General features: G+C 41.5%; 1 long non-coding RNA gene across 1 annotated transcript; it reads left to right on the forward strand.

Annotated features, from left to right (window-relative positions):
- Positions 1 to 9,689: 9,689 nt before the first annotated feature.
- LOC130596381 (uncharacterized) lies at positions 9,690 to 20,916 on the forward strand. The gene is made up of 3 exons (XR_008971514.1): positions 9,690 to 9,820; positions 19,784 to 19,908; positions 20,579 to 20,916. It is a non-coding gene; the product is annotated as an uncharacterized LOC130596381 (long non-coding RNA).
- Positions 20,917 to 21,674: the final 758 nt, after the last annotated feature.

Raw genomic sequence — 21,674 nt, forward strand, 5'->3', positions numbered from 1 at the left:
TTCACCTAAAACCGAGGGTGATAACAAGAGACAATTCAAGTAAATTACTAGTCAGTAGAGACTGCAAGAAAGAGAAGGCTGGAAACAGTTTTGTTGCATGTCCTATGGTACCAGAAAACACCTCCTCCCTGTATAACATTTTGTTGCTTCTCTTTCAAGTCTGTCTTTGATCTTAGCTGTCCCACAGTTATGTAACAGTTTGTATATGTAAGCGTAGACTTAGATGCAGGAAATTCCATGACTGGAAGGCCTAATGGCCTTCTTGGTCAGGGCAAAGAGCAAGACCTCCTCTAAACAATAGCTACATGCTCCTTGTTGCTGATCAATTTTGTTTCGGTATAGCTAGCTTGTTGTGTTTACCTGTGAATAAAAGGCTTGGTGAGATCCTAAATACAAACACCCCCCCAAATACAAAATATTAACACCAGTTAACTTAGAGATAAAACATTTAAAGCAGTTCAGGTTAATAAAAGAGATTAACAGCAAGATTTTACTTATGATTTTTAAAGGCTAAACAAAGCCATTGACTTCTCAGTAAGAGTATGGGTATGACTTCTTAAACACTGAAACCCAACTAATATGTTAGAAAGCTACCCCCAGGCTGTATTCCTGAAACAGGTACCCAAAAGAACGGATAGTACAGACCCAGTCACAGCACTGCAGCCTCCACTAGCAAACCAGACTCTCAAATTTGCCTTTAACCATCTAAGTGTGCCCTGCACCTTTCTTGCGTATTATTCACACCAAAATGGTAAAAACCTGCAGTAAAACCACACTGGATCAGAATATGAAAGAAACATAGTAAAACTGTACTTTTGTATACCACATAGCTTGAGAATTACAGAGTGGCTGCACTGCAGTCTTTTATTAATGCTCATGATGTGAACAGCAGAAACAAACCATCTGATGCAGATTTGAATTATTCTCACAAACCCTCTTTAGTAGCTTTCTGTTCAATTTGTTTTGACAAAAGGCTATAGAAAACTAGATTACTTTTCTTCTTAAGAAACTATCTTTGTTTTAGAAACCAAAGAAATGCTTCAAATAATGTCATCTTTGCTCTTTAGCTGAGTAACAAGTGAGCCAGTTTGAACACCGAGTTGCCTTGCTTGCCTTTTGTCATGCAATCCTTGATGAATGCTTTTATGGTAGTAGACGGGCTGAAGTGACTATTTACAATTCAAGATCCAAATCCAAGTACCAACATCTTTCATGAAGGAAGCAGTAAAACAGTCTAAATCTAAGCATCTTCCTACCTCGGTACTTTTTGTGTGTGTGCATGAGAATGTTTGTTTGTTTGGGGGTTGTCTGAAGAAGTTTTGCCCTTTCATCTAAGACTCATTTTTCCACAAACATCAACAGTAACTTCACAGTACTGTAACAACAAAATACTGTTGGTCAGGATTGGAACACGTTTAGATTTGTCACCACTGGCGGGAAAAAACAAACTAAAACACTTCTATTTAAAGAAAAAAGTAAAAGCCAATTCAGTGCCACCCAAGTATTTAGTCAGCACAAAAGCAGCAGCATCTTGCCAACATGGCTGTTTTAACATCAAGTCCAAATATCAAATACACTGTCCCTTTAACTAAATATCTGAGTACACGTGGCCAAGCAATTGATGATGTTGACAAGTATTTGGGCCACTGCCTTTGGTGCCATACTTGACTAATGATACCTTTGACAGAGGTGCCTTGTGGAGAAATCCATAAACTTGCTAAAAAGCAGCAGCACAACCTGAAGTCCAGTGAAAGGTCTCTAACCTTGCTCTATATCTCCTCTTGACAAGATGCTTTGCTTCTCTATGACCAGTCTGCCCAAATTTCTTTTGTTTCCTGCGCTTTAAAATTGAGCAGATACATGCTTGCGTCACTCTTAGACAAACAAAAACCTGCACCTTAGCATACATGTGTGCACAGGCAGGCTAGCCCATTTAAAATTCCAGGAGTACCCAAAAGAGGAAACTGAATCTTCCAGTGTACAATTTATATCAACAGTAAGTTTTATTATTTAAGAGCTCTTCCAGCTGTAGAGAAGAACTTCACAAAGAAAGGCTTCAAATTTGCATTTTATTTCTTTTGCTAACAAAGCTCTCTGCATTTTGAGTTCCTCTGTAAAAGGGAGGTAACTGGGTTTATTTATACGGCAAATGAAAAATCTCAGATAGGCTCTGCTCATTTTTTTAAAGAAAAAATATTGGCACTGACTTCAATGAAGCTTCTTGCAAGGTAGCCCATTATTCACTGTCAATGACTAAAACCTAAGCACAGTATCATGTATCCAAAACTCCCTAGGGGTTTTAATACCTCAACACTTGGATGTTTATTCTTTGCACCTCAAATTCAAAATCAATTGTTTATAAGAGTTCCACATTCTGCTTTTCATACGCCTAATCAATGAGAACATTTTTATTACAGATCAGATTTTCCTACAGAGAAAGTTACAGTATGCTATCTATAGAAAGTGCTAGTAGCAATAGTAGGACAGCTAGCATCATACCTCAAATATTTCACTTTTGCCAAAGAGCACTAAAAGCAAAACAAAACCCAAGTCAAAGCAGCTCTCATACTTCAGCAGGAAAGAAGTGTCTTAAATACTTTTTGCACTCATGCATGTATTTAGAAAATCGCAGTAACAAAGACAAATAATGAAATTAAATCAGAAAAAAATAAGTCCATAATCAAATGCAACATTTTTAGCAATTCCTTACTTGCAGTAAGACCCTTTTTGAGCATACAACATTCCAAATATTCACAGAGGACAGCTTAAACTCTTATTATTAAGAATGCCCAATGGTACAGTAATACTTTTTAATTCCCAGCTTTCATTTATAGTGAATATTATATATTCATTTACTTCTCCCCAGTCATTTCAATATCCCTTTTAAAAAAAACTCCATTTAAATGAATACTGTTTTAAAAGACTACATGACTTACTCATCATACTTCTAAAAATATTCATATTTTCTTAAAATGTGATAATATAACAGGTTTCCAATCAAAATCCAAATGTAATTTTAATTCAATATAATAAGGATCATATTATAAATTATCCAAATATTTAGCATGTTTCCTACAGGATAGCATCTAGAGCTTGTCAAAAAAAGTTCTAAGTGAATCATTCAACTCAGAATATTCTAAGTCACAATCAGACTAAACCATAAGCACAGTCAGATTTCCCTACCAAGTTTTGCATACATGAGTATCTGGCATCCTAAATTATCATCATTGGAATCTCCTAAAGCAATCAGAATGCCTTACAGCTGTGGCTCTCCCTCCTCTCACCAGGAATTTGGCAGCACTGGGATTTTGCTCTCAAATTGTATAAAACCAAATTCAAAATAGGAAAATACTTTGCTAAATTCTTCTCCACCCAAGTGTAGTAATTTCCCACTAACACAGCAAACTCTCCTTTCAGGAAGTGCTTGAAAGAATGAGCAATACATTATGTAAGAAACAATAAAGCCTGAAAATAAAAAAAACTTAATGGCAAAGGATGCAGTAAAATCCCAAGAGTATTTTTAATGTATGGCACACCATATAAAGGTGACTGTTCAGGGTTGAGAATCTGAACAGTTGAGGATATTATGAAACTGCAGGAATAGTTGACTTGCTTTACTATAAAACTCTAAATAATAATGTCATTTATGATAGATTACTAAGAGACAGATGCAGGAGTTCAAAAGGAGATGCTCAAGGAATCAATCATAAGTGTGCACAGACATAGCAGATAAGTCCATACCTAAGCATACACGATTAAGTCCAGTTTGAAATCATGCAATGGGATCCAAACAGAAATGTATTTTTACTCTACGAACTATACAATAATAAAGGAATTTGGAGATTATTCAGACTTCTGGAACTAGTTTCCACTTTAGACTTCATCACAATGCACACTGCAGACAAGGTGACAAGCATTTCAGCAAACCTACTGCCCCGCAACGTGTAGCTTCAGAGAACTGATTTTAGTTTACCCATGCCTTTAAAAAAAACAAACAAAAAACAAAAAAAAAACCACCAAAAAAATAAAGAAGCACCCACTTTGCCACCCCCTCCAAATCTAAAAGCTTTTCCCAGTTTTTAAACTTCTTGATCAACACCAGCTGTCAGTGCAACAAGGCATTCATGTAATTTGCTTATACATAAAAAGAACATCCATTTTTGAGATGTACAGATATTCTTTGAAACTGACATCTTCTACAGCATGTAGAGATGAGTTAATTCTATTAATTCAGGCCTGGTGATCAGGTGGCTGTCAGTTGCACCAAACGTGAGAAAAAGAATCAACACAGCCCTAAAAGCAAAGAATTAATTAGCAAGATTCATCTCTGCATTCCCCATTCGACCCTTTGCTCCTGAATACCTGAATGCTGGCTGCATTCCAAATGCATACATTCTTTGTTTTTCCCTGGGGTGAAGGGCATAGCTTTCCCTCATGATATTTTTCAGTCGCTAGAGTTGATCAGCAGAGCACTGGAGAAGGGCTACAGATGGAGACCATTCAGAAACAGAAGTTATGCAAAACTACATGAAGTGCTGCTGGAGCGGCCTCACGCTGGAAGCTCATGCCATTTGCACACTGGGAGCTGCTGTAGCTGCCAAGGAGCTTCCACGCGGAATGCAAGCTGCTGGTATGCAGCTACAAAAATTTAAATGACTGCTTGAGCTACCACCTCCTTCAGGGACCCAGATATCGCATGACAAGGATTTCTGGGTTTGAACGCTTGAATCACGCTGAAGGGAACACGTGATTCAAAGCACGAACAACTCCCGTCTGACAGACAGCTCTGTGCCACACTTCCAATTATTAGGGGAGGTCCTAATGACGATATTTCTGTGAATTAGCAGCACATCCCTCCTATTTACAAATTGCTCAGTGGCAAGTCTTCCATTTGGAGCTGACTCACAAGCCTTGGCTTGCCTGTGCCAGAATTTGCTAGCTTTTTGGACATGTGTTGCAAAACCTCACCACCAGAGCTCCTGCCTCCCTCATCCCCCCTGTTTCATATGATCAGCACTCAGAAAAATGATTTATTTCTCCCTTTATGTTACTCAGAATACAACTAACTGCACTGGAGACAATATGCATATTTACTACATTTCATTTTAGCATAAACTAATTTACTGCAACCAATACTAAAATTTTATGAAATGCCTGACAAAGAAGAAAAAGTTGGGGTTTGGGGGGTTTGTTTGTTTGGTTTTATGAAACAACAAAACCAGATCAGCTCTTATCCATAAGACAATTCCCATCAACACCCTCATTCCATAATTCAATCAACAGGTTAAAAAAGAGGCTGCTAAAGGTTTATCTTACCTCAAGGGAAAGCTAAGTAAGTTTCTTGGGTAGAAACCCCTCAAGAATGGCTAAGCATACAGAAAATACATCCTCCTCTGGAAATGGAACCATGGGCTGGCTAGACAGACCTCCACCCTGATTCACGGAAGTTGCTCTCCTCTCCTTACATGCCTGAACATGCCCCCCATACACACATGCTGCTGCTATCACCATCACCAAGGCAGCCATTCCCAAAGAAAGGCTGCAGGTTACCTGTTAGGGTCAACTGCACTCATTGCCTGGCAGCCTGATGGAACAGCGTCATGGGAGGGATGCCAGGCTTGAAAACATCTCATGCAGCTCTGCAGCTGCCACTTACAGGTGACAGTAAGACTGAAAAGACAAACACACAAATAGTATCTGGAACGATTATATAGGCTCCCAAAAGGCTTGTACTGTGCTACAAGCCCTCAGGGTTTCATATCACTAGCTGAATGGGTTCAAGGCTAGCACGGCTACACCCCCCTTTTGCTACTATGCACACAAATGTGTATCTATGACTAACTCACAGGACAACTCATGGGCATGCAAGTTATCTATTCCTTTGATGAAAGTCCGAAGCATTCTGGCCTAAAACTTTTTCTCCCACCATATAGGCTGTGAACACCAAAAGACTTAGCATAAGGAATAGCTATATTGTATCACCACCACAAATGATTAAAGGAATCTTTAAGCACTGTTTCTGATTTTCCCCAGAAGTGACTTTTACATTGAAACATAGATTGAAAAGTCAGTCAAAACATGAAAAAGAATTCAAAGAAAAATCTACAAATGGAACATCACAGTAATGCACAGATTAATGTATCTTTGCTTATGTTGTATTAAGATAAAATTTCCCAATACATTTACAGTAAGTTTGTCAGACTGGTTAATTAGCTACCTCCCCCCCCAAAAAAAAAAACAACCAACAAAACCAACCCAAAACACCCAAACAAACTTCTTCAGCACGTCATTATGTTCTTCATTAACAAAGCTACATATATTTTACATGAAGCATTTAGTTGACAACCTGAGGAAACTACCATTAATAAGATGACCCGTGTGTATTAATAAAATACATTCTCGTTGAACACCAATAAATTTTAAAGCAGCTTTCCATTTGTATAGCACTTTACATCACAGTGCTCAAAATACTTTACAGGCCTTCAGAGCATTTACTAAGAAATCAGCATGACGGTTAAAGATAACATGTCTAGAAAACTGTCTCCAATCCTAGAAAGGCCAATTTCTGAGTACCAGTTCTGAAACCGTTTGGATCTGTGTTTTTTATGAATTCCAACTACTTCCAGAAGTAAACTGGTAAAAATTACAAGTAACGAGAATTTCTGAAAAACAAATCTTAGGTACCTTAATTTGTATCCACAAGGACTTTGGCATAATTTTGATGGTCTTCCACAGACGTTGTTAAAAGACTTGCTAACATGTTACCAACGGCACACTCTCAATGCTTATCCTATCCCCCAGACAACACTGCCGGCAAGATCACCCAGCAATATGCAACTCTTCAACTGAAGCTGAAACAGCATACCCAAAACTTATGGCCGATCTAACACTCCTTTCGACTTCTAACCGTTCGTAGCCTGACACAACTCTCCCGAGCGCTCTTCTCTCCATTTCCAAGCACACTGCCTGAACTGCAGTTGCTCATTTTAACCTAGCACACAAGCACAGCAAAGCAAGAGTTGCACTAAACCTGCCGGACTCTTAGCAGACCTGCCTGATTTTCATCTGCTGCATAATCAGTTAAGAAAGAGGAACCACAGATTCAACGAGCTTTCAATTTCTTCAGTGATTTCAGAGACTACTGGGGGCGTTTCTGATGAGTATTTCATTTCTGTGACTTCTACGATCGGCCTCACTCCACTTCTCCTTCCCTCCCCATCCCCCTTCTAATTCTTCAGTGAAATCAAAAGAGGACTGTGACAGTTCAATGCAGAATGCATTCTCTTTTTAGCATTTGCAATGCAGAACTAGGTTTTGTTCGGTACAGAAATCTTGCACAATAGCTTGTGTATACGTATTCGTACCAACAATGCTGTCCTATGCAATCACTCTGTAATTACACACAGTCATAAAGCTGCTGCTGTTGCTGCTTGGAACTGCAGTCTCGCCCTCTAAACAACCTAATATCAGTCTCCGCATTAGGACATTTCTCTCTTCCCCTCCCTTAACTGCTTACTGCTTGCTCCAGTGTAGACGGCCTTTACACCGCACTCAAAACACAGCCAGGACGAAATCAAATTATTATTGAAAAATAAGCTGTTTCAAAGAAGATGCCAAGAAAATCTCTGTGGAGCAAAGAGAGTATTGGTCTAATTCTGCAGGCTGCAACCACACAAGATTTCACGAACCAAAAATAAATCCTGCTCACGCCTGTTAAACGAAAAACAAACCCCTTAAGTATTATATAAGGCTCGCACATACGTGCGTGGGTGCCTCGTCAGCTTTTACTGCTGCACTGCACAGAATCGGCCCTTTGCAGTTGCTGCCAAAGAAGCTGCACATTGGAGAGCACGGATTTTCGGACATTACCTAAGAAATTCCCCCCAACCCCCCTGCACTGCGTATACCCCGGCAGAGCCTGGCTGAAGCGCGCCGTGCTCCCGTGGCACATGCGGCGCTGCCCCGGCTCCAGCACGCAGCAAGCAAAAAGAAGCACACCACCCCCACCCCCCCAAAAAAAAAACACCACCAAAAGCACTCAACCCCAAACCACCACCCCCCAAACACCGTCCGCAGACGGCTCACCAGCACACAGACGCGTCCTCCAGGAGCTGTTGCAGCCAGGCAACACCGAAGGAACCCCTCCGGAGCCCTCGCAAGGACTCGCGGTCAGAGGGCCACCGTGGCTCAGCAGCCGAGGCTGCCCCCCCGCAGCAGCCTGGTCGGGAGCGCCGCTGTCCCGGCGGGCTGGAGCCAAGTGGCCCCGACACCTCCACGGGCGCTTTTCCCCCTCATCCTGCACCCGTGAACAAAGGAAAGCAGCCCCCCCCCCCAAAAAAAAAAAAAAAGTCCATCAGAGACACCCCCTGTCCAAAATGGCAGGAAAACGGAAGCAAGACGTGAGGGGAAAAAATAATAAACCGCGAAAAACAGGAGCGGGCCGAAAACGCGGTGGCTCACCTGCAAAGCGAGCTGCGGCTGCAGCGGGGCGGCAGTTGGCAAAGGTGGGGAAGGAGGAGCAGGGGGGAGAAAGGCACCCAAACTTTGTTTCTTTCTCTCCGGGACTCATGGAAAGCGTCACTTCCTAGTGCGGTAAGTGGGGAGGCTCCCAGGCCCGGGCTCCTCAACAACTCCTCCCTCCTCCTCCTCCTCCCGCCGCCTTCCCACCCCACAGCCGCAGCCCCGCCGACCCTCAGCGTCTCTTCCTGGCACCGGCCTGCCCCCAGCCCCCCCTTTTCACAGCTCTTGGCTTGACCTTCCGTGCTCGGCTTTGGCCGCAGGGAAGGAGGGGAAATCCCCGCCGAGGCATGGGCGGGCAGAGTTTGCAGCACTGATTTGGAAGCCAAAGCCCTGCAGAACGCTGCCGCGTCCAGCACCTGGCTAAACTCACCGGTTCGGTGCCAGCTCCCGCAGCGAGATCGGGCTTCGTGGCCTTCCTCTCTAAAAAAAAAGCAAGCAAACGTAAAGCTTTTTGTTTTTAAGGAACCACTGGAACCAAAGGAAAACATGGTGGGTTTTGGTTTGTTGGTTTTTTTTTTGTTTCCCCCCTTTGGTCCCTTTTCTCACAGTTTTTTTTTCTGAAGAAAAGAAAGTGGAAAAACAGGGAAGAAAGCAGGTCAGGTCATGTGTACACTGTTGGCTGTTTTACCAAACGCCTGAAATTTCCTTGCACAAGAACACTGAAATTTCCTTGCACAAGAACTCCTAACTGCTGAGGTTTCTAAAAATGTTCAGCTCCTCTGCTGGAATATGGCTTCCTCTGGCGCCTTGGTCTGAGAATAAAAAACTCTGTGCTGGCAACTGCAGGCATGCTACTGCTCTTCAGGCAGGAAATAAAGAAGCTGCTTCGTCATTGCTCCCCCTGTAGACTGCTCCGATACCCGAGTTTGTCCACAATCAACAGAACTTTCAGAATATAAAACATTGAGACAGCATTCACAGGTTAGACTTTCCTTCAATGAAACATGCCAAGCAACACGGAAATGCCCAACAGTTTTACCCCAACACGCACGTTGCACTTGTTTATGTTCATCCAGTCTGAGATCATTCTGTGCACACAGCAGCACTGCTTCCCCCCCCCCCCCCGGGATCAGCAGGGCAGTTCCCTTTCTAGCATGTGTTGCTTTATGAAGTGAAATCTAGAAGTAATTTTTGCACTCTTACCGTAGTTCGCATTTCTTTCACAATACGTCCTGGCTTCCATGCAGAACTTTTTACCAGGGAAGCTCAAGATGTGTGGAAACAGGAGACCAGAGAAGTGACTTACTCGTGACTGCCGACAGTATCTGATGCGTAACCAGGTTTCTCTGATGAGTCCCAGGTCAGTCGTCTAATTACCACACCCAATCTTTTCCTGTCACCGTGCAGAGAATAACAGTGAGACACATGAAGGTGAAGAACAAAATAGTAGCCACAGGTACTACAGGTAAAGTTTTTTTTTTTCTTTCACAACCAAAGCTATCCCTTGATGCAACACTGTCTCAGTGCAACAGTCAAGGAAAACTCTTCTATTTTACCATTAATACACTTGCTCTTAAAAACTCCTGAATAGACAGGAGCAATAGGTCAATAACTATTTAAATCAATGCAGAAAGAATATTGACAGCTGTTCACAAATTAGCTAATATAGAAAGCAACCTTAAATAAATGAATATATAATGCATAAAACTGAAGTCAAAGGCATGCAACAGATAAAGACTGAAAAGACAGATCACATAAGCTGGAGTTATTTCCTTCTGTTATGTTAGGCAATCAGTACCTCCCATGAAGGATATTATCAGATATTAGTAAGATTGAAATTGCTTATGTCAACTTTCATTGGGGGAGGGAAGAAAACAAACCCAAACAAACAAATACACACACACACACAAATACAAAACCCCCACTCTTCAGTGACTGTAAATCATGTTATAAAAACAAAGTGTAGCTTTTCCTTCCAGCCAGAACAAATGCATGTTGTACTTCACCTGTTTGGAGTCTGGGAAGCAAAATGATGAGTAGTGACTCCCATTTCACAATCCATAATCACGTCAAAGCAACAGACAATGGCAGAAACGTCATCATCTGGCTACAGAAGCTAACATTGCGCAGCCAGGGGAGTGTGCTGTCTACCCTTGTCTAAGAGACATTTTAATGGTGTTGGATTTTGATAGTTGCCTCCTAAATAATGTATAAGGTAGATAGGAATTCTTCTTCACTGAGCCAAAGTCAACATTATAACCAGAAGGCCAAAGCTGAAGCACACTGTAAAGATGCAAAATCTACAGGAAAGGATGATACTTCTTTCTAAACATACCAAATGTGGTAAGCACAAAACCAGGCAAGCCTGTAGGTACAACCAGCCAGTTCATAGCTCTGAAACGGATGAAGCACACTTCAAAGACACCATGCCATGAGAAGTGTTTAGAAAGGTGTATGGTACTGTTTATCTTACTGAGCAATAAACAGTTTCATGAAGTGTTTTGTAAAGATTTTGCCATTATGAACTCTTTAATTGTTTCTCTGTTCCTTGTGTAATGCAGTCCTTGGATGTCCTCCAGAACCAGACATCATAATATTCTTTCTTGTAGTAGCAGCTTTTTGATATGCTTGCTTTTTTTTAAAAAAAAAAAAGCATGATTATTTTTCCTTTCTCCTTTTCTCAGCATCTGCTGAGATTGCATGCAGGCTGCACTCCATCACTTTTACAGTAACAAAGTTTAAAACACACTTATCCCTTGGTAGGTCATTATTTTATTACTACATGGAAGGAAGAAAGATTTCCTTGCTATCACCATATAAAATCTTAGGTTTCTTTGGCTTGTACAGACACATCTTGTGGTGTAACAGCATCGACTCATATCATTTAACTGGATTGCTATGAGTCACAATTTGGATTAAAGACTATGCTTTGTATACTTACGTTTGCAAACTGGGACATACACTCAGCAGGTGGCACTCTTTTCCCCAAGTCGCAGGAAAGCCAATGCTCCAGCCCCTTTCCAGTCGTCCAGACTTGTACCAGTGCTGCAGCATTATGGGAGACAATATGGAGCAAATTTTCCCTGAAATTAAGTATAAAAGGAAGGTCTTAATCACTATGGCTAGGAATAAAATAATTACACCCTTGTAATAAAAGTTTCAGATTCCAATAAGCCTAAAATTTCCACCTCCAAATCACACTGAAATTTCCTTTAAAATTTCCATTGGACGTGATATTTTTCTCAAAAAATAGATGCCAGCATAAACCAGTGATGAATCACTGCAGTGTTTATTCCACAGATATATTCAGTCCTTGAGGGCAGGGCTGCCTCTAGGCAAGCTAGAGAACGGACTTACAGGAACCACATCAGGTTCAACACAGACTAATGCAAAGCCCTGCACTAACCTTTTGCCATTGCACAGACTGGGACCGACAGGCCATGTAGCACCACTGAGTAAGATCTGGGGGTCCTGGTTGTCAGTGGGGTAAACACCAGCCAGCACTGAAGGCTAAAATCATAGCGGGCAGTATAAAGAAAAGCACAGCTACATCAAGGGAAATGACTATTCTTCTTTACTCATCATTTGTTAGTGTGCACCTGGAATACTATGTCCACTTTCAGGCATCCCAGCACAAGAAAGATGTTGATAAATTTGAGCCAGTAGAAAGCCAAGATGGTCAGCAGCTGGAACAGACATCCTCTGCAAAGACAAGCTGAGGTAAACTGGGCTTGTCTAGTGTGGAAAGGAGAACAGGTAGGAAAGACTCAATAATAGCCTTCCAGTACCTACAAGGCTAGATCTTTACCTACAAGAGAAGGCAAGGCCAGGGTCTTTATTCAGGTGCACAGTGGGGGAGAGTTCCAGCCTGCCACTGAGAATAGTGAAGTAATGCAGCAGGGTGCCACAAGAAGCTGTGGAATTTCCTTCCTTCCAAGTTTCCAATACCTATCTGAGAGAGCTTAGACTACTTGACAAAGAAAGCCCTGAGCAATGTGGTCTGAATTCAGTGTTGACTCTGCTTTGAGCACAAGATTGAACAAGTGACCTCTCAAAATCCCCTCCAACCTGACTGATTCTATAATTCAAGAAGCAAATTCCCTTATCTCACATAAGAAGAGGCCTAGTTAAATGATAGTAAAGTAGTTTGAAAAAATCTATGAGGAATACAAGTGGTTGCATGTGTTTCAGGTTGTGTGGGCTTTAGTTTTGAGATTGTGAATTTAGAAGACCATCAGCATAAATACAAAGAAACCCATTCCCTGATAGTCAGCATTTTTCAGCTGCATTATTAAAGGAGAAAATTCTATTAAAATACTTTTTTTTTTCCCCTTTTTATACAAGATCAGTTACTCCTTACTACAGAGGAATTTGAATTTCTCCAATATCAGTGTCTGTCTCCAATCTTTGTCACAATTAAAATAGAACACTCAAGATGTTGCATCTGAAATATTATTCTAGGATACAACTTCTCTTGATGCAGTCAGAATGTTTGGAAAGAAGGGGTTTGATTTTTCAAAAAGAATTTGCAAAAAGGAAAATGAAAGCATTCATTTTTCTATTCATATACAAGTTTAAAATTAAAACACTGAGTTTGCTTTACTAACTTGAGCAAGATTCAGCTTCTTTGATCAATTTAGGGAAAAAATACATTTATTTATAGATTCTGTGTATAAATACATACGTGTATACACACACAATCAAAGTGTCATGAACTGGCTGCCTGAGAACCAGGATGAGACCTTGTTACATGAGGGAAAGGGAGGGGCCTGTGGTTTACAGAAGAAACCACATGTAAAAAAATATTCACATTGCTTAAGCACTACTGAAAGAAACTCAGACACCATGGTGAGAAAGTGAAGAATCTGTGATGTTCTGAGTTATATGGCATGCTGAAAACCAGGACTCTGAAACTCTCTTCCTACGTTTGCTAGGTTGTGTAGCATTAAGCAGCACAATTTGCAGTCCTGTCTGCATTTACTATCACTTTTGCCAGAATCCCACATTCTTTGTTTGACGAACAATAGTTTGTGGTAATGTTATTCTTGGATTGCAACTGAGGAAAAAGACATTTGGAGAAAATAAGTGCTAAGTTCAAGGTCACACAGAGGTTCAAGAGCTGAGATATTGAATGCTCAAGTCCACATGTAAATTCATCCGTCACACTATACTTTTCCTATATTTTAGGAGCTCAGTCTACAGACTTACTAAACTACAACATGACCCCTCATCTAAGTGTCACTAGTCTACACATACAATTAGAGGACACCAAATGTTTCATGCTGCTCAAGTGGCTGAACAGTGGCAGAAGTTCTTCTGAAAATTAGGTTCAAATTACCTTAAGCAGGATGATTTTAAAAAGAAATTAAGCACCACTTAAAATAAAACAATTTTCAAAAAGCTGGCTGCAAACTGCCTCTGCTTATTTCTTAAATATTTAGAGATATTTTCTTATCTACTGTGTGAGGGGAACTGTTAGAAAAGGAAAGAATGAATATATGCAGTTATTTTTAGAACTCTGAAGGTGTAAAGCACTGTAAATTCATTAGCTCTGTGGAGGAGCCAACAAGGAGAGGTGCCGTGCTTGACCTCGTGCTCACCAACAGGGAAGGGCTCGTTGGAAATGCGACGCTCCAGGGCAGGCCTGGATGCTGCGATCATGAGATGGTCGAATTTGAGATCCTCAGGACAGTGAGAAGAGCATGCAGCAAGCTCACTGCCCTGGACTTCAAGAGAGCAGACTCTGGCCTCTTCAGGAACCTGCTTAGTAAGGTTGCATGGGATACAGCCCTAGAGGGCAGGGGGGCCCAAGACTCTTAGTTAATATTCAAGGACCACCTGCTACAAGCTCAGGAGCGTTGCATCCCAACCAGAAGGAAGTGCAGCAGGTGGGCCAGGAGACCTCCTTGGATGGATAAGGAGCTCCTGAGGAAAATTCAGATGAAAAAAGAGGCTTATAAAAAGTGGAAGCAAGGACAGGAGGCCTGGGAGGAGCACAGGGATGTTGTCAGGGAAGCTAGGGACCAGGTTAGGAAAGCTAAGGCCCAGTTAGAATTAAACTTGGCTAGGGATATTAAGGATAACAGGAAGGGATTCTACAGGTATGTAGCAAATAAAAAAAAGACTAGGGACAATGTAGGCCCCCTCAGGAAGCTCTCGGGAGAACTGGCTACCCTGTATTTGGAGAAGGCTGAGGTTCTGAATGACTTCTTTGCCTCAGTCTTCACTGGCAAAGGCTCTGAGCAAACCACCCAAGTCTTGGAAGGCAGATGCAGGGACTGTGAGAATGAAGACCTTGCACCCACTGTAGGAGAGGAACTGGTTCAAGACCATCTTAAAAATCTGAACGTGCACAAGTCCATGGGACCTGATGAAATCCATCCGTGGGTCCTGAAGGAGCTGGCGAATGAAGTTGCGAAGCCGCTGGCCATCATATTTGAAAAATCATGGCAGTCAGGTGAAATTCCCAATGACTGGAAAAATGGAAATATAACCCCCATTTTCAAGAAGGGGAAAATGGATGACCCAGGGAATTAACAGACCAGTCAGTCTCACCTCTGTGCCTGGCAAAATCTTGGAGCAGATTCTCCTGGAAGGCATGCTAAGGCACGTGAAAAACAACAAGGTGCTTGGTGACAGCCAGCATGGCTTCACCGAGGGGAAATCCTGCCTGACCAATTTGGTGGCCTTCTATGATGGGGCTACGGAATTGATGGACAGGGGTAGAGCAGTTGATGTCATCTACCTGGACTTGTGCAAAGCGTTCGACACTGTCCCACAAGACATCCTTGTCTCTAAATTGGAGAGACATCAATTTGATGGATGGACCACTTGGTGGATAAAGAACTGGCTGGATGGCTGCACACAAAGAGTTGTGGTCAATGGCTCAATGTCCGGCTGGAGACCAGTAACGAGTGGTGTCCCTCAGGGATTGGTGTTGGGACCGGTCTTGTTCAACATCTTCATCGCTGACATGGACAGTGGGATTGAGAGTGCCCTCAGCAAGTTTGCCAATGACACCAAGCTGTGAGGTTCAGTTGATACCCTGGAGGGAAGGAATGCCATCCAGAGGGACCTTGACACGCTTGTGAGGTGGGCTGATGCCAACCTCATGAGGTTTAACCATGACCAGTGCAAGGTCCTACACCTGGGTTGGAGCAATCCCAGGCACAGCTACAGGTTGGGTAGAGAAGAGATTCAGAGCAGCCCTGCAGAGAAGGACTTGGGGGTGTTGGTTGATGAGAAAATGAACATGAGCCAGCAGTGTGTGCTTGCAGCCCAGAAAGCCAACCGTATCCTGGGCTGCATCAAAAGGAGCGTGACCAGCAGGTCGAAGGAGGTGATCCTGCCCCTTTACTCTGTTCTTGTGAGACCTCACTTGGAGTATTGTGTGCAGTTTTCTTGTCCTCAACATAAAAAAGGACATGGAACTGTTGGAACAAGTCCAGAGAAGGGCCACAAGGATGATCAGGGGACTGGAGCACCTCCCGTATGAAGACAGGCTGAGAAAGTTGGGGCTGTTCAGCCTGGAGAAGAGAAGGCTGCGTGGAGACCTCATATCAGCCATCCAGTATCTGAAGGGGGCCTATAGGGATGCTGGGGAGGGACTCTTCATTAGAGACTGTAGTGACAGGACAAGGGGTAACAGGTTAAAACTTAAACAGGGGAAGTTTAGATTGGATATAAGGAGGAAATTCTTTCCTGTTAGGGTGGTGAGGCACTGGAATAGGTTGCCCAGGGAGGTTGTGAATACTCCATCCCTGTCAGGGTTCAAGACCAGGCTGGACAAGGCCTTGGGTGATATGTTTTAGCGTGAGGTGTCCCTGCCCATGGCAGGGGGGTTGGAACTAGATGATCTTAAGGTCCTTTCCAACCCTAACTATTCTATGATTCTATGATTATTATTATTAGTAGTAGTAAACATACCTTGAAAATGTGCATAGACTAATAGCTCTCAACGAGACCAAGGATATTTCAGATCAGCAAAAACACTCCTGAAAAACATAGTGGGCAAGAATTATCAAGAACTGGTGGGCATATGCATATTTTAAACACTAATATGTATTTTTAATGCTATAATCACTACATTGTTTGATGGCCGTTATTATACCCAATTTCAACAAACCTTTCTGGAGTTTTCCTCTTATTACACATTACAAGAGTGCAACATCTTTAAAAGGAACACACTCTACTACTGTGGGTGTCTATATAGGTTGTTTCTAAACCCCTCAAGTTTTGGAAGTTTGTAGACCTGCCTTAAGGAGCACTTACCTCAATTCCTGCACCACAGTGGTTTCACAATGACGGCTTTATAAGAGTAGTTCTACAGTTTTTGTGAAATTCATATGCAAAACTGTCTAGAAATAAAATGGATTGATTTTCTTTCTGGTAATAGATACTCTGGTCAAGATTTAAGTGAATGACTCGCAGGAAGCACCAAGGGTTGGTGTCTGGAGTCAAGGAGATTCCCAAGGTTGGCAGGGCAACGAGCTAGGTCTGGTCCCACTGCCCCTATGAGGAAGTAGGGCAGGCCAGGGGGGCAGCCCAAAACGCAAGACATCAGCACCCTCATGGGGATGAGGCAGGGCTAAATTAAGCTGGGAAATCAAGTTCACAGACCACAGGCATGGCTACAATGCAGCTGCAACATAGCGCAGGCAGGGCCACATGCAAGAGCCTCAGCTTAAAACAGCTCCCAAGCAAATATGGCAGAAGCCCCTGGTGAGGCTTGTTTTTGCAGGTAACTTCCACTAAGGCTTCTTCTGTCTCCTCCCCAAGACAACCAGCTGTGCTTTCTTTAAGTTGGCTTTGAGCCCAGGCAGAGAAACCCAGCAGGGGCACTCAAAGTCCCAACAACAACAAACAAGAAAAAAGAAACATTGAGAGTATTTAGTGCAGTGATATTCACAGCTTGATTGAATTTAGTGTAATAACAGAAAGAAAGCCTGGAACTGGAAACAATGAGCTAGAATATTTTTCTGTCTTTATATAATATCAATGCTACTTGCTAGGAATTACTTTTATGGACAATGACAATCCAGGCTGTTCCTTTAATAGTCTGAGTGGACCAATTTCTTATTGAAGCATGAAGAATTTTGTGAATTTGATCATTAGTCTACTTAATACTGTGGGGTGCTTTGGTTCAACTTCTATTTAATTTTCACATACCTTACACAGGTACACCAATACAAAGGCAACACTCTTTCTTCTTTGTATTTATATAATACAGTCCACATTCAGCTCTAAGATTGTTTATCTGGACTAAGGGATTCTCACTTATGCAGGAAGCCACAGGTTGTGTATCACAACACATAGTTCCTATGCTATCCAGCAACTAACATCAACTGGCAGATCAGAAGGTTTAATATTTCCTTACGTCCCACTGTTTGTCCCAGCTACTGACTAGGACAACTGGAATAAACCAGCAGTCTTGATGTTTCATGCTAAGAATCTCTTTACACACATGCCTTCCCAGCAGCACTGAGTAGAGAAAACAGAAAGGCAACTGAGTTACAGAAATCCTCAGTATTTCTATTCTTTCATATGTCATCTAAATGGTAATGCTTTTTCAAATTACACAACTACTAATGCATTGGGAAATTATAGTTTCAATGGGTTATTGTGGAAAACCAAAAGCTTTCAATTCCTTACTGCATTTAAAAAAAAGCCATTTCTGCTTCAAACATCATTAAAAATAGTATCCCTGTATCCCTTGCTGAAAAAAATCTATTTGATCCATTGCACACAAAAAGAATTCCCCAAATAATGAAGTCAGGCAGAGATGATAACTTTCTAATAGGCTTACATAAATACAAGTGTTCATGCCCACAAAAATAAAAATTATTTCCCTATTGACATCAAGAAACTACTCAGAACTAATGGTGCATGATATATAAATATCTGCAGGACTTGGAGCCTTCAAATACTTATGTGTATTTTTAATGTACAATTTGTATATATTTATGCATAGATGTACACATATAGAAGAGCATCCTTAAAGTCATCTCTCACAGAGGACATCAATAAGGAACTCCTGAACTTCAGTAGCCGATATTTTACAATTAGCCATCTCAAAGCCCATTTCAAATCATTTGACTCTGACAATCATTTAAAGAGATTTCAGCCCAAACAGGCTTGAGTGACAATGACTCAGTTCCATTGCAACTAAATTGAAACATATGCACTATAAATCTAGGGGCAGCAGGAAAATCAAAAAAGCAAATACTTGCTAACATCAGGCTCTGTAGGTAGCATATGGTACTCTATGTCTCATGGGGACTCATTCCTATTCCATATCATAAATAAATTATAGAAAGGAAGAGGAATATAAATCAAACACAGTGGGAGACACCAACATGTATAAATAAGACACACATGACAGGCGTGTACCAAACACATAGGATAACCTGAAACCAGATAATTGTGTACCTTGTTGACCTTATCTGTCCCTCTATTCCTTAATCCTTCGATCCTCACACTCCATGCTTGCCTGTGCTTGCCAGTTTGCGTGGGTGCAAAGCAGGCTACAGAGTTTTTTCTGTCATCACCATCACACTGCAGGGTTATTGGTGAATTGCTGTGCAGTTTTTATTTTCAGATTCACATGCAAGTTACATCTCATGCCTGGACTCCAAAAGTATTTTGGCAGTCCCCCAAGCTGCCTTCCAGCAGCCAACTCATGTCCTGTCCCAACCACCTGGTCTATTTATCTCTGATCTCTGAACATTCCTTAATTCTGTTATAAACTACACAGCATGTTTGATAATGCATAAAATTAACTCCATTCCTCTTCGTATATTTATTGGTACAAATCTCATTCTGGAATTTCCCCTTTTTTCCTCCCCTCCTTTTTGGATTTTTAGTAGAAACTTGGCAATTACTTTTTTATTATTATTATCTCTTGTTAATGGGAACCTTAAAAAGGCTTGTGCTCAAAGTACAATGCACAACTACAACTATTTTACAATATCTACATACGCCATAAAATGCAATTTCAAAGCACCAACCCTAGTTAGAATGTGGCACTCCACAGCAGGAATGGATGTGATTTTATTATTCAATTGTCCACTGAGCACTTGAATTACCAGAAATACACTAAGAATGCTCCACAGAAACACATACCTTCCTGGCTGCCACAAGACTGCTAGCCTGAAGAAAATGGGGAGCAGCAATTCTGACAGGCAACAAGGATGTCTTCTATCATCAATGCAGCTCAGGCATTTTGCATGTACTCTTAAACCCCTTCACTTCCTACAAACTAAACAGGATCGTTCTCCCCTTGCAAATGCATGCTCCTCCCGTATCTCCCTCCCTACTCCTGCAGAGTCTTCTCTAGCTCCTTGAAGACACAGTGGACTGATAAAACAAAGAAAATAAGGTGGAGGAGGCTAATGTACCATAGAAAAGATACAGGAATACACATGATCTACAAAGACAACAACTGAAAGGGTATTCAAATACCAACCAAGAATGCTTGCTCTAACGTTATATATGTGCTGGATTTACCATGGCCTCTGTTTATAGGTACTTGTAAGTTTGTTTCCTTCCTCTTTTTCACATGTATGAGAAAGGCAATACAAAACCAATAGCTACCTTGGCCTTGGCAAAATCTCCCCACAAGAAATGCTCTGAATATGCTTATGTTGTCTTCATGGTGCCACTCTAACAAGAAACAGCAGAAATCCACCATGCTGCAGGCAGAGAGTAACAAATCCACTGTCCACTATTAATCATTGTGGAATCATGATATTGGGCTTTACAGATCAAAGTGTATCAGAGAAAAGATGGAGAAAATTCACCACTTCTAGGGTTTCTCAATAATGGGAAGTGGTTCATGAAGTATGAAAATAAGGTAAAAGTTATCAAGTTATAAGATATTCCTAGTGTCTTGCACTACTAAGAACACAAATGCTACTGCTGTTCAATATCAGGCGACTACAGAAGTTGGTTTTGTTTTCCTTTTTGTGAAAGGATCCATGGAAGTTCTTCAAAGAAGCAGATTGGCTGAGGAGCAGAAGACATTATCAGAGATTCAAAGAAACACAGAGGACAAGAAAGAGGACTTGCTAACAACAAACACTGTCACAATTCACTATAAAAGATGTCTTTGTAATTGCAGGGTGGAGCTTTGCTGTGAAGGAGGCACATAGAGAAATCAACAGGAACATATAAAATTAGATAATGGAGTTCAACAGGAGCATATATTTGGAAAGCATTATTTGTCAAAATTGCCAGTCTCTCCTACTGCATGTACTTCAGTTTTACAGTTTTCAGTTGTGATTCAACTATTACCAGCAGATCCTTAGCCACAATTCTTCCAGCCTGTTCCAGAGAACAGCATCCTGTGTTCATATCTGACATCCCAACAGAATTCTGTCATGCCACTTCAGCTTCCAAAAAGTAGTGGTGGGAACTGTGAGAACAGACTAACGGTAGAAATTATGTAACAAGTTCACTTGGACCACTCTCAAATTAGTCATGTACTATTAATAAAGTTTATAACTAAAATATACATGTTTGCCAGAAGTATGATATAGCCTATTTATTCCTGTCATTTAGTGTTCACTATTCTATTTTAAATTAATGCAATTTGCAGTGTCTGAAAAGCCAGTACCCACTAAGAGACCTAGAGGACTACCCTGTTAGTTCTATCTTGCATGGCACACCACGCAGCTGCACAAAGAATAAGGAAAGAAAAGCACCCAAACAAGATCTCATTTCCTCAGCAGAGGTACAAATGATCTCCCCCAAATCCCTTTAGAGACTGTCATTTAGATGGTCTCATGTACTGCTCAGAAATAGCAGAAGACCTCTACTCTGCTTACAAGCTATGCTTTGTAGAACACAGTATGCAATTGCAATTACAATCTGAAGCAAGTTTGGCTTAGTTGCCTCAGACCTTCCAGTTACCAATTGTTGATCAGCCTCTAAAAGAAAACACTCACTGTCATCCTGCAGTTGCTTAGCAGAGTCAAAACAGTTGTCATACAAGTTCCACATATCCAATAAAATAATTTATCACCCATAATAACAAGGGCAAGCACAGCCCCCTAGAATACAGTCACTGAAACCATTAATTCCTTCCAGGCCAGTTGTGCTTACCAATCCTTCCTCTTTTCCTTAGAGGAAACAGGTGAAGGTCTTTGCAAATTCTCATTTCCAGGCCAGTGGAATACAACAGCTGATTTGCTGATATCAAAGTTGTTAGCAATTGT

This window comes from Pezoporus wallicus, unplaced genomic scaffold, assembly GCF_028554395.1.
Source record: "Pezoporus wallicus isolate ANWC-B61680 ecotype Strahan unplaced genomic scaffold, APGP_CSIRO_Pwel_v1 contig_8673, whole genome shotgun sequence".
In the NCBI taxonomy this organism is placed as follows: domain Eukaryota; kingdom Metazoa; phylum Chordata; class Aves; order Psittaciformes; family Psittacidae; genus Pezoporus; species Pezoporus wallicus.